The sequence below is a fragment of the Panthera uncia genome, chromosome D1, assembly GCF_023721935.1.
Source record: "Panthera uncia isolate 11264 chromosome D1, Puncia_PCG_1.0, whole genome shotgun sequence".
NCBI classification, from domain to species: Eukaryota; Metazoa; Chordata; class Mammalia; order Carnivora; family Felidae; genus Panthera; species Panthera uncia.
In genome coordinates this window covers 109,893,924-109,908,100 of record NC_064808.1, presented here as the reverse complement: position 1 = coordinate 109,908,100, position 14,177 = coordinate 109,893,924, and positions in this window count along the sequence as shown.

Below are 14,177 nucleotides of genomic sequence, written 5' to 3'. Positions count from 1 at the left end.
TGAAAAAAATTAGGATCTGAGTAGAGAGGGAGTGAAAAGAAGGGGTGGAGATTACACACTTGGAAAAACCTGAAAGGGTTGCAATATCGTGGGTTTCTCGAGCAGCATATGCACCTTGCAGGTCTGATGTTTGGTTGCCGTTTTCTGTTCATGAAAACTTTCTCTGCATCACAAAGTGGAGCAGCTGCAGATCAGGGGCCAGGGTGCAGGCCGGTGCCTTTCCGTGGGCGCCATGTTCCTCGCGACGGTCTGACACTGCAGGGCCGGACGCGAATGCTGTAAGTCTCTTCCCTTCTGTGTTGTTGGAAGACATAACTGATTTCTCACAAAACCCTTTCTTTCTGTGTCTGGACATGACTTCAGGATTTTTTCCCACAAGGCAGCACTCCAGGAAACAGCCCCTCAGTGACTGGAGTTGTTCGTCCAGGAGAAATCTGTTTGCCTTCCTGAGTCAGTGAGGACCTTATCCAATGTGATTCTTAGTTCTAAACATTAGCATTCTGGCAAGATTTGGCTTCTTCCCAGCCTCAGATAACTACGCAGATCACAAAGTGCTTTCACGTGTACTGTTTTATTTACCAGCATAACAACCCTCTGAGCGATCATATATTAAGTATTTATTATGTTCCAGGCATCATAAAATATAACTTTAGTCTTTCTAGGTGAGCATTGTTATACCTAGTTTCCTGATAGGAAAGCAGGCTTAGAGCGGTGGCTTGCAAACGCTCACCCGTTGCTGAATACCAGAACCACGAGTACAGCTTGGACCTCTCCGTGGCAAACATTCCGTGTCTTTTGAGCACTGTTGCTACCTGCAGGCGTCCAGCATTGGAGTAAATTCTGGCCCGTAAGCCAGATGTCTGGTGGAAGGTTGTTGTCCAGTAGGATTTTCGCCCTCCCCATGGTTCTACTCGCTGTGTGCATGCACGCACATGTGCACGTGTGTGTGCGTGTGTAACCCTCACTTCTTTCTGGCCCTTGAAACCCTCCAGGGTCTTCTATGTGGCCAACCACAGAGTTGAATAGTCTCGTAGGCACAATTATTTTCTTATGAGTCCCTTGGAAAGACCTGCTTGTAGAAGTGGAAAATAAATTTCCAACTGTGTTCTTCACCTGTGCGATGACTGCTGACAGCCGCTGAGTAAGGCTAACTAAAGAGCATACGGATGCCTAACCTGACATTAACAAGGCATCGAGGTGATAACTGTGCAGACATCCCTTCTTAGTGTTCTAGACTCTGTCATGCTGTAGCTAAAGAACTGGGATCCTTACTGGAAAGGTGTGTTTTACAATGGAAACATGGTTATTATATCTAATCTTCTGTCTATCCCATCTTGAGGTCTTCCAAAGTTAGATTTCCAGGTCCTTCCTTCCATCGAAATTGTAATTCTCCTCCCTTCCTCCCTCCCTCTCTTTCTTTTTCTTTCTTTCACAACTAGAATGTATCACTATATATTTAAAACTTTTTTTAACATTTATTTATTATTGGGAGAGAGAGAGAGAGAGAGAGAGAGAGAGAGAGAGAGAGAGAGAGAGAGAATGAGCAGGGGAGGGGCAGAGAGAGAGGGAGACACAGAATCCAAAGCAGGCTCCAGGCTCTGAGGTGTCAGCACAGAGCCCCATGTGGGGCTCGAGCTCACAAACCATGAGATCACGACCTGAGCGAAGTCAGACGCTTTACCGACTGAGCCACCCAGGTGCCCCTAATGTATCACTATATATTATAATTGTTTTTTTTTTCTTTAAAGAATTTCCAGGACAGGCACCTAGATATTAGATGCGGTTACCACGAGAGCTGGGAGAGTTTATGTGGGACTGTTTCCTTTTCCTTTGTACTTTGATGTAGTTTTTAATTAGGAAAAATGTTACAAGAATGTATCTTACTTCAGACTGTGCTTATTAATACCCCCACAGCAACACACATGCGCCAGGTTAGGCCTGAATCTATAATGTTTTTACGTTAAGGAAAAACAGACACACGATGCAATCAAAAGCCGAACTCAGAGGAATTTTTAAGCAAAACCAGGCCTGTTTGGAGGTATCTATATTCGCAAATCTCATTTGTACGACATCTGTAACTACTTCTTTGTCAATTAGAGATATTTCCTTAGGGAGCTTTGAGGGAAAATGTGAGAAGCCCTGAGTGTAAGGGAGGAATGTTCTAGAGTATTACTACAGGGATAGGAGATTAATGGCCCCTGAGAACCCTTTTAACTCCAAGTTTTACTAAATGCCTTTTAACAGGCAGGCAGGGACTAAAAAAAAAAAAAAAAAAAAGAAAAGAAAAGAAAAAGAAAAAGCAAGGAGGAACCTTATATTTCTAGTTTTGATTCTACCTCGGGGAAAATCATTTCTGGTAACTAGCATTTAACTTATGCAGCAACTTTCTTTGCTTGAGGCTAAGACTGGATCATACACTACATGGTGCTTTTCAAGGGCAAAACACCCCTTCTCCAATTGCTACAAACGTTCCTCCTGTTTCCTCACATGCCCGGGACGTAGATGAACTGTCTGGCTGATGTGTGGAGTCCAAGCCTTCTACCTGAGCTGCAGATTCGTAGCTCGGATCTACTTGGTTTTACGGCCATGAGCACCTCCCTGCGTGTCCAGAGCACAGCAAGGCGGTCGGAGGACCCCCGTGTCCACCCCCAGGCTCCACGCGTCGCAGGGAAGGGACGGGGCTCTGCTCGGAGTCGTACTCATGGCTGTGATTTGTTCCAGAGAAAAGTCAGCACAGGGGAAGGTGGAAAGGCCACGTCCAGGGGGAGCCAGGTGCACGTTTGCAAGGGTACTTCCCGGTGGAGTCCCATAATACCCTCTAGAATCTCCTCGCAATACGCGTGCCGTGTTGTCGACCCGGGAAGCTCCTGGAAGAGTGGGTGACGAGCCCCCTCTGCCTGCCTCTGCCAGGCGTGCTTTCAAATCCCAGAAGGAAAGCGGGTGTTCCGCGTAAGCCAGGCTGTTCGCACGGTTCCAGCCCGGAGGGCCTTTCTTATCCATTAATGGAGGGAATCCTTCCAAAATGTAAGTTTCTAGAAGCCAGCCAGCCGACGGCCAGCCGTGCTGCACAGCTTTCTAAGGCTGCCATGTTAATGCTCTCCCTGCAGGTCCTTTACGCACTTTCTGAAAAAGAGAAAAGATGGTCCTTTCTCTCTGCACCTGAACGCCCCACACGCACAGCGTCTCGCAGCCCTTCGAGCTGCCTTCCCAATGGCTCTGGTCCCCTGTGTGTCTCCTGCGGTACCATTGCTCCATTTTCTGTCCTCTGTTCCTTGGGGACAGCCTGGCTGCCCGGGTTCTCCCGGAAGGGAGCCAGGGTGGTGAGAAGGACGAGTTAGCAGGGAATGAGCTCCGAGGAGCTGAGAGGGTTGGCAGACAGGTGACCGGTCCCCCGGCCCGGCCTCCTGCGCCCTTGGCAGAGAGCATCACGGCCTCCTGTCTTGGGCCTGCCGCAGGGGCATTCCAGACGACCACCCTGGCTCCCCCGGCTTCTTCCTGGAAGCAAATGGCCTTTCCAGAGTCTTGACTCTCTTCTGGCCACAAGTGTATGAAACTAGAAATAAATCACAAGAAAAGGGCTGGAAAAAACACAAACACGCGGAGTCTAAACAGCATGATACCAAACAACAAAAGTGTCCATGAAGCGACCAAAGAAGAGACAGAGAAATACATGGAGACCAAAGAAAATATACAACGTATTCTGTGCTTGACTTTCCCTTAGGTGGACAGAGATTGTAAACCCTCCTGGTATTTGCACCGCAAACATCCCAGATCACCTTGGCTACGCAAAGCGGGAAGCTGGACAGAAGTGGTGCCGAACGCCCTTCCTCGGCAAGGAGACGCCACGGATGTGAGTCAACGCCTGAGTTCACAGCGGACGTAACCGTCGCCTGCGGTCCTGGGTTGTATTTGTGTGCAGGCTGTTCGCTGATCCCGCGTGAAGTCTCGGTCAACGTGCACCTCACAAGCGCCTGTTTTTGTGTGGGACCAGGCTGACCCCTGGGAACACCCCAAAACTCCGAGCATAGGGGACTTTGCAAGCTGCAAGGGGAGGCCTGGCCTTCCCTCAAGCCCCCCTCGTTTCTAGTCTGCACAGGAGGAAGCGTTCGACCTTTCATTCCTAGAAGAGTTTCCGGACTGCTTCTGCACCGAAGTATGTGCCCACCAAACGAGGAACCCTGTGCCTCTCTGGAGAATAACTCCGTCCAGGAAATTGCAGTTTTACGAGGAAGCACGGTGTCCCTGGGCAGGAGTGAGCAGGTTGGAATTGAACAACAGACCTTCTCGGAGGGGTCCGGCGTTGTTACCATTAGATTCCGATAGGAATGCAAGTTAGGATTAATTTCCTCAAACAGTAATTAAAGTGTTGATGTGTAGAGTCCATTTCTCACAATTTATCTCCACAGTTGATAATTTTATTCTTCCTCCAGTGTGGAGGGAGAAGAGGAGGAACACGTGGCTTTATTCGTAGGTGAGGGATTTCGGTGAATCCGCAAAGCTACAGAAGCCTAGAAGGCAGGTGCGACGCGCCGAGTCCCGTGTTCCCTACCCACACCGTTCTGGCGCCCTCCTCCCCTGTCCCACTTTTATTGTTTTGCACTTTTTATTCTTTTTCATTTTGCTTTGCCACTCTTGTTTTAGGTGTGGCAAAGATCTCATCACATGAGAGCCACCTTCGTAACCACTTTTTAAGTGTCCAGTGTTGTTAACTACCGTGCCCATTGTTATAGCGCTGTCGTTATACAGCAGACCAACGACTTTACTCTGGTCAAGCTCATACGGATAAAAACAGGCCAGGGCGCCTGGATGGCTCAGTCGGTTGAGCGTCCGACTTCGGATCAGGTCACGATCTCACTGTTCGCGGGTTCGAGCCCCACGTCGGGCTCTGTGCCGACAGCTCGGAGCCTGGAGCCTGCTTCGGATTCTGTGCCTCCCTCTCTCTCTGCCCATCCCCTGCTCATATTCTCTCTCTCTCTCAAAAATAAATAAACATTGAAAAAAATTAAAAGAAAAAACAGGCTAAGCAGTGTGGCACATACTGTTTGCCCAGTCCTGTGTAATGGTCAGAATTTTTAGAGGGCAGATAACAAATGTTTAAGAATTCTCTATTTAGTTTAATACAAAGTAGGAGACTTGGCCAACTTTTCGATCTCATTTGTGGCAGGCAAATGAGGTTTACATTTATGTGGCTATTACTTAAAGGTAAAAGGGCCAAATTATAGGATGGTGGTTCACGCGTGGCCGTGGACCGGTTTGGAAAGTGGGAGCGTCACGGAAAGGGCCAGCCCTGGACTCCAGTCCGTGCTCCGTGCTTCCCAACCATGGGGAGGTGGGAACACGTGGCCTGCTTCCCTCCCGCGGTGTTGTAGGATGAGATGCACCACCCGTCATTTCTAGCATCAACGCTGACACACAGCACACACTCAGTAATACTTAGAAATCAACTGAACGCTTACTGTGTGTCAGGACTGTTCCAGAGCTTTAACATGTTAACCTAATTCTCCAAAAATAAATGAAAACCTAAGAGAAAGGTGCCATTATTAGCGTCTTTTTGCCAGTGAGGAAACTGGGGCACAGAGAGGGTAAAATAATGCTTTCCCAAGTCACACAGCCTTGGAGACAGTGGAGGGAGGGAGATATGAACCCAGGCAGTCTGGCTCTAGAACCTTCCTGTTAACTAATACTCTAACATTTTAAGTACAATCTACCCTCATGCATTAATCATTCAAGGGCCTTTCTCCAGGGGCATGAGGTAGACACCCAGGGTGTTCAGCCAGGCTGGGAGTGGATGGGACATGTAGGCAAGTAATTAAGGGACATGCTGGTGACCTTGAGGACAGGGAAGTCGGCTTGGGATTTACTTGGTTGGTAGGTAATGGGGACCAATTATGGCATCAAAATGCTCCAGATCCATTTTTCAGGGCCAGGCATAAAAAAGATGCCTACAAAGGAGTAAGATATGTGCGGCCCTCAAGGACCTTCTGGTCCTTGGAGCTGGCTCAGAATTCACTGCGGTGAGGACTGGACATTGTGGGAGAAGTCTACATGAAACACGGTGGCGCCAGGAGGCCGTGTGATGGCGGTAAGAGCGGAGACAAGGACAGACACATGCTTGAGGTGGGCGGTGACTCTGAGTGAGCAGGTCCCAAGAGGGCGGTGACCTGAGGGCCTGTCACGGGGGTGCTGAAGGCAGGCACCGTTTCTGGAAGAAGACAGTGAAGTCAGCTGCGCTGGAAGCATCTGGAAGATATCCAGATGTAGATAAAAGACCCCACGAAGGAGACATCTGGTTTCGGTGACCACTTTCTCTCCAAGATGAGTCCATTAAAGGCCATGTTACTGATAAGGAGAAAAAGGGGTCCCGGCTTCACCCCGTTATCTCCCGTTAGTTTAGCCTTGCAATCGTCACTGGGGGCTCAAGGGATGGTAGGAGGCGAGATGTGGTTCGCACAGGCAAGGGGTGGGGAGCAATTGCAGCAACCCCTCCCCCCCCCCCCCCCCCCCAGGCTGGTGGACAGTCTCTCTTCACTTGGATTTGCTTTCTGGAGGAAAAGCAGAAGTGTTTTCAGCTGGGGGATGAGCCACTTTTGAGAACTCAGGTATTTGTGTAACTTTCATCTGAAGGCGATTTATCCAGACAACGTTTCTTGTATAAGACGCAAAGCTCTTGGGGTTGGGGAAGCGGTAGGGACAGAGCCAACCCCTCTCCCCTGGGACTTCCGTTCGTGAACACCTGCACCGGCGCCTGGGGTGAGAAGATCTGGGAACACAGACTGTAAGGGCAAAGGCCCTGTGGTAGGAGCAAGCTCACTTCACTTGAGTGAGCACTTCTATGGAAAAAGTCATGAACTGCTCTGGACATCATCCCCTCAGGCCTTGAATTTCTGGAAGGGGCCCTGAATTTCTTAACTAGTAAGGCAACGATTTCTCTTGGATGTGCCACCCTGTTAATGTGGCGTGGTTCTAGGCTGGATTTGTAACACCAGAGTCACCACTTCACGTCCTTCCAGCTCAAACGTTCTGGGAGGCCACTGCCATCTGGTGGCAAAGCGAGGAAACACAGCTGGTGGATGGAAAGCCGGGTGGCGACACCTTGGCTCCTGGGGTACAAAATTCCTTCTGAAGACTTGCCCATTTTCCACTGTCACAAAAATGGAAGGACGATGAAAAGTAGCCCCAAATAACTTCTATTACCATTGTTTTCTGACAGAAGATACCATTTCTTTGCCATATATTGGCATTTCACAGGTTTCTACCATTGACCTTCACAGCAGCTCAGCAGACGGGGTGTTTTTATGATCTTCACCGTGAATATGAAGACATGTAAAGACTTAATCTAATCACTTTTCCAAGGTCTGGGAGCTTGTACCTGGGAGTTTGCATGGAGCCCTCATTTGTCTGAGGACAAACTTGAGCTACACCGCCTGCCTGGTAGCTCTGAGCACTTAGAATTCTCTATTTAATTTAATATGAATTAGGAGAAGTGGCCAACACCTCGATCTCTTTGTGAAGGGAGAACGAAGTTTACCTTTGGGAGCCCATGCTGTGTCTCGTAAATGTTTGCCTCGTCCAGGAGTTCTTTCCAATTTCTCACAATGTCACCCATGTCCCAAATAATACACATGCCCCCACCCATATGTCTACCTTACCTGCCTGGCCTTGTAGCATTTGGTTTGTTGGCCACGGAGAAATTTACAGGTGTTTTAAGAGATGTCCTATCATGTATTTGACAGGCTAACAACATTTAAAAAATTTTTTTTCTTTAACGTTTATTTTTGAGAGAGAGAGAGAGAGAGAGAGCATGCACATGGGGAGGGAGGGGCAGAGAGAAAGGGGGACACAGAATCTGAAGCAGACTCCAGGGTCTGAACTGTCAGCACAGAACCCAACACGGGGCCCGAACTCACAAACCCTGAGATCATGACCTGAGTTGTAGTTGGATGCTTAATGGACTGAGCCACCCAGGCGCCCCAAGGGCTGACAACATTTTAAAACTAGTTTATCCATTCATTTCCAGTATGAAGGCCAATACAAATAACTTAGTCCCCCATTACCATAAACATTTTTTTTTTGCACACAAAGATAAAAAAATAAAGAGGAAAAAACAGCAATAGCCGACGTTTACTGAGTCCTTGCTATTAGTGACCACGAGCTCTGATTGTCCAGTTCTGCCCCTGCGGTCCCTGGAGCCTTCTTTTCGGTTTGAAAGTGTCTGTCTCTTGGATTTCCCCCAAACTCCCCTGCCCAGAGGTAGCTCTGGTATTAGTTTCTTGACCAACACTTAGGAAAAGATTTTTTTTTAAATTTTAATGTTTATCATTTATTTTTGAGAGAGAGAGAGAGAGAGAGAGAGAGAGAGAGAGAGCACGAGTGGGGGAGGGGCAGAGAGACAGAGGGAGAGAGAGAATTTGAAGCAGGCTCCAGGCTCTGAGCTGTCAGCACAGAGCCAAACGGGGCTCGAACTCATGACCTGAGCCGAAGTTGGATGCTTAACCAACGGAGCCACCCAGGCACCCCAAGAAAAATGTGTTATTTTAATTGCCCATCAAGCACATTGGGACAGCTTACATCTGTACTAGCAGGACATGAGAACAGCTTTTATCCCATACTCTTGTCAACATTATATGTTAAGGTATTACAAGCAAACAAAGGATTTCGACTGAGAGGTAGAAAAAAAAGTATGTCAGTGCTTTTCTCTTTTTTTCTTATTTCGTTAATTATGAGTGAGATTGAGCTAAGGCTCATACATAAGCCCTCCTTCCACTGGCCAGAAAGGATGGGGGGGGGGGGTCGTGGGACCATTTTCCCCTTGAGGTCTTTGTCTTACTTATGTTAAGAGAGCTTTCAGAATTAAATAAAGGAAACAATCCCTTCACATATGCAAATTTTTTCTGTTGTCTCCTGTTTATAGTCCTGTTGCCCTGGAGAAATTTAAATTTGTATTTCATCACATTTTCCGATTTTCCGTTTTGATTTCTGGGCTTGTGTCTTGTGTAGAGAGGAAAAAATGTTTCTAAAACTTCTCCCATGTTCGCTCTTGGTGCTTTGTGAGGGTCACACACGACACCAGTTCTGGAGAACAGACCCTTTTCACGCAGCGTTCTTCCAGGAATCGCAGGCCCCACACTTGGCCATCTTGCAGCAGAATCCACATTTTATCAAATTCCCCTTGTAGTTCCCACGAAGATTGAAATAGGAGAAACACATGTTTGCATTTCTCCCTTAACTCAGCCGGCGCCCAACCCTGGGGGTAAAGAGCACATTTTCAGCTCACGGAAGTTCTCACTAGGTGGCACATGGGGATTTGCAAATAATGCTGAAGGTTCAAAGATTTGAATGCAGAAGGTGATGGGCTGGTTACTCAGTGGGGAGGGTAGAGCGAGGTCCAGAGAGAGCTAGCAGGTCTGTGCTTCCCAGGAGTGGTCCCAGGATGCCCGTTCCCATCACCTGGCTTTCTCCCCTCACTGGCTGCACCTGCTCTTTTCTTCCCGATGACCCCGTGGACAGGAGGAGAACCCGACGGCTGCAGCCGAGCTCTAGAGACGTGAGAAGATCACCCTCGCTAGCACGGGCCCAGTCCGAGCCAGGGCCAGCGGCTGCTGGCTGGTTACCCTGGGCTGGGCTGGAACCCTCCCCCTGTCACTCAGAGCCAGGCGGGGGGAGGGGGGGATGTGTCTGTGCAAAATCAGAGGGGGTGACCGCTGGCAGGCTCCCTGGGCCAGGAGAATCAATCAGGAATCACCCCCCTGCCCCGCCCCAGTCGGAAAGGAACGTTCTGCCTCTATCCTCAGACGATTTTTGTGAGCAAGTTTCCTTTCCAAGAAGGTTGTCAAATTGACTGAACGAGGGTCCTGACGCTCCAAACAGATTTCTGAGCCCTCAGCGTTCAGGTGGGTGTTGGTCCTTTCTCGGAAAGACGCCTCACAACCACCTTTCCTCCCTCGTTCCCTTGTCCCAAACCCAGGGCCGGCCAGAACGCTGTCTCTTTAGGAAGCGCCAGTATATGCGAATCTGGCTCCTGTTTGGGGGCGCCCACAGAGGGACCGTGGGGGCACAAAGGATCCCCGTCTGCCCGGACCTTCATCCCTCATCCCGAAGAGGCACTGATGGAGCAGACCAAGGGGAAGAGCTGCTGGGACGCGGAGGAGGAACAGAAAAGTACTGTCCAGATGGAGAAGGCCCTTCGAAACCCAAAAATGACACGACCGGACGAGAGTAGTCCAACGCGACACCCCCCAGCCCTCTCCTCTGCCGAATCAGGGTCCTACTTCCTGGCTTTTATAGGGCGAGGAGCATGGTGATGCGGTCACAGGTAGTTAGGTGAAGGGCCAGCCAACGAGTTATGTAAAGTGGGGCCAGCTGTGCACCCTTTAGGGACGATCACGACAGGCCTCCCCACACCCGGTCGGGGCCTATGCTGACTTCCGGCCTGCGAGGTCACTGCAGGGCAAAAGCAGGGTGGAGGCCCAAGACGGACCCCCCGGGGTAGCCAGCGCTCCTGGGGGGTCCTCTGCCTGCCTCCCATGGTTGTGCTTTCTGCTGTCAGGCGTCAGGGCCATGGTCAGCATGGGGTTAGCAGGACAGCACAGGAGGGAGGGCCCAGGAGGCCGTGGGAGGGGAGGTGGGTGGGTGGGCCACCTACGCACACTCTAGTGGTTTCCAGAGTGTGGTGTCCAGGTGCATCCAATGCCTGGGAACTTGTTAGAAATGACGAAGTCGGGCCGGTGCAGGACAGGCTACATCAGCAGGTCCGGAGGTGGGGACCCCACAACCTGTGCTGTGACGCAGCCTCCAGGTAATTCCCATAGCAGTGACATCGAGAACCGCTGAGTCAGGGAGTCAGTGCTACTCAACCAGTCTGGACCAGCGTCACCCGGGAGCTCGCTGGAAACGCAGAATCGCAGGCCACCTTGGCCGAGATTCCAGATCGGTCTGGCATAAAGGGGCCTCGCGGTTGGCGATTTTCAAAGCTCCCAGGGCGGTTCTAGTTGTGCATTGCTATGGGCTGAATGTGTGTGTCCCTCACCCCCAATTGGTGTGTTGAAATCCTAACCCCCGTGTGACAGTACTGGGAGGTGGGGCCTTTGGGGGGTAATTAGGATGAGACCAGTCATGGGGGAGGCGCCCTGACGATGGGGTTACTGCCCTTGGAGAAACCCAAAGCTCACACGAAGGCAGGACCAGGAAGAGAACTGTCAGCGGGACGCGGCCGTGCGGGCCCCTGGTCGCCCAGCCCCCACAACCGGGAGCCCTCCATGTTTGCCGATCACGCGCCCGTCCGTCAAGCGTCGTCGTTAGCGGGGCGAGCGTCTAAGGTTGGGAATTACCGTCGAAGCCGGAAATCGGGAAGTGCATTCTGTGTTTTCCAGGAGGGGAGGTGGTGCCCTCCTCGCAGATGTCAGAGGCATAGGTGATGTTCCTCGGCAGACTGGTGCCACGTCTCTCTGTGGGGAGGGTGGGTCCCGGGGATGTGGCCAGGTGTTGTCCGCGGTGCCATCAGCCACTGGCACTTCAGGTGCCCTCAAGGGACTGGAGCTGCTAGCCGGGAACGGAACACCAACACGGGGAGTGAAAGGGAGCCAAGCCTTCTGAATTCACCTCCAGCCCAGCCCCGGGGACCTGCACCTCAGAGGGCGGGGGGCCTCCTCCTGGCACCGACGGCCGGGAAGAAGGTTCCAGGGAGAAGAACACGGGAGTGCCAGCCAGGTGTCTGGACGGGGACTCCACCTGCGAAGCCTCAAAGCACACGATGGTGTCTCAGCTTCCTTCTTCGCGCAAGGGACCTACTCTCCCCCTGACCTCTCGGGGTTGTCCAGAGAACCAGACAAGATCACAGACGTGACAGCGGGCAGTGAAGTATAAACTTGGGATTGTCGCTGTGGTCATCCTTTGCTTACGGAGTTCTAGGCAAACAGCTTGCAAACCAGTATAGTTAGATCCTTGTATTGCTGTGAAGGGGGCCCAGGCTGAGAGGCGGGCCGGCTGAGACACGGACGGGGTCCCCACGGTCCCTGACAGTCTGAGGTGGGTCTTCGGGGCCCGTGCGGCCAAGCCCAGTTTTCTAGCGCTTCTCGCCTGTGTGTTGGTGGGTTGCTCAATGGGGAACGTCCTGTGCCCCCTTCTGTTTCCTTTGCACGCGTTGAGAAAAGAAACCACAGCAACCGTGAAATCAGACTTTGGTGAAACGTGTTGCAGAAAAGCCCGGAAACCCATTGCGAGAGCCCCTGCCGATGGCTGTGCTAAGTGCGGGCCGAAGAGGACACTCCCGTTCTGAAGGGGACGCGGGTGAGCGTGCGTAAGGGACTCTGTTGTTTCGGGGAATGGGGCAGGCCTGGTGCTGGGACACTCATACTCTGGGAGAAGATGGCCAGTAGATGGGGCAGGATTTGGACCCTGATGCTTATCATGTGGCCTTGGGTGGGAAAGGTGACCCCTCCCAGCCTTATGTCTTCATTTGTAGAACACAACAACATCTGCTCTCACGGGACTGTGAGGACAAGCGAGACGCCATAAAGCAAATAGCATGTTGTGTTTGGTCAACGGTCACTATTGTGATCACTTAGTCTTTGTAGAACTGGCTAGAGATAATGGTCAGTGAGTGAGTGACCAGGCACGGCAGGTGTGTGACTCCCATAACCCACTGTTCTTGCCATTCGGGACAGGGGTCTGAGACCAGCGGTTTCTCTAACTCGAATGCAGAGACTGGGGTGGAAAACGGCGGAGTCAGGTTCATTTTGCTTTCTTGTTTTTCAAGAAACGTTGCCTCTAATTGTAAAGTCTTGAATTGATTCTTTTTGCTGTTTCTTAAAAAAAATTCCATTCTTACAGAAAAAGAAAAAGTGTCAGTCAAGTTTACAATAGTTATTAAAGTCTCAGTCATCTCCCAGGGCCAGAATTTGGGCTCTCAGACCGTTTACCAAGGACGCACGGGACAGAGGTCCTGCACTGCACGGACAACAGTTCTCTCCTCAACATGGCACGAGGGAAGCTTGATCGCTTTGCAAATTTTTCCAGATTAATGAAAAATGTATTTATGTTTTCATAAGTTTACTAAATAAAACCAAGATATACATGGTTGACATAAATGACTTCGTGTACTTTGGAGAGTTCTGCTTTGTTTAAATCTGGGAAGCTGGGGGCTGGTGTTGCCCTGGTCCTCATCCCTGTTCTACAGACGTGCCCCCATGCTAACGTGGACAGTCCACCAGTGGGCTCGAGAGCCGTGGTATGTCACGCAGGATGAGAGGCAGGCTCTGGGCACACCACCTGGAGAATGAGCCCCCAGCAGGACGGATGTGCCCACGTGCTAAGTGCAATTGCCATGGGGGTTGGGATGTCCCACACCATTTCTCTTTAATCTGTTAATGACCAGGGGTCAGTTTGCAATTTCTTCTCATCTCTCTGTGGGTCATTGCCCGGGGGACCTAATCCAACCCGGTGCCTGCACACAGAGACAGGATTTGATTTGCCTCCGAACTTCAGACCGAGCATCTGATTTTCTCGTCAAGGGTTTCGTGGCCCCAGTGAGGGGACGTTCCATTCTTCCAGATGTTCGGAAATAAAAGTTGGGTTATACGTGACTCCTGTGTTGATAGCACACTACACATCCAGTCACCTCCCATGCAATCACCTCCCTCCAATCACACACCCTCAGCTTATGTCTCGCGGCCACCAAGATCCTCGACTGAGGCAGGAGCTTCCTAGTCTGCCTCCTGCTTCTCCTCTTTGGCTCCTACAGTTTACTGTAACAGGGCAGCCAATGCAGGTCAAATAATAGTAATGTTGCTTCTCCTCTTAAATCTCTGTAGACTCTAAAAGTCTATAGTGACCTATGAGACCTTATAAGATCTGTCTCCCTGCTGCTTCTACAACTTTGTCTCCTTCCCTCAATCTCCTTCTCTGACCCCAGGTTCTCCCTGGTCACAGGAGCCCCTTCACTATTCAACTCAGCCTCAGGGCCTTTGCACTGAACCATTCTTCCTGGAGCGTTATTTTCCAGAGACATGGTTTGCTTACTGAGCTCCTTCAGATTTCGGGCTCAGGTGTTCACGAAGGGCTCTGGGCAGTTTGTCCCCAAACACCCCACATGTGCCATGGCTTACTCAAAGTATTAGTCACGAGTCAGTGGGAAAACAAATCACTGAGTATCTGAAACGGGGGGGGGGGGGGGGGGGGGA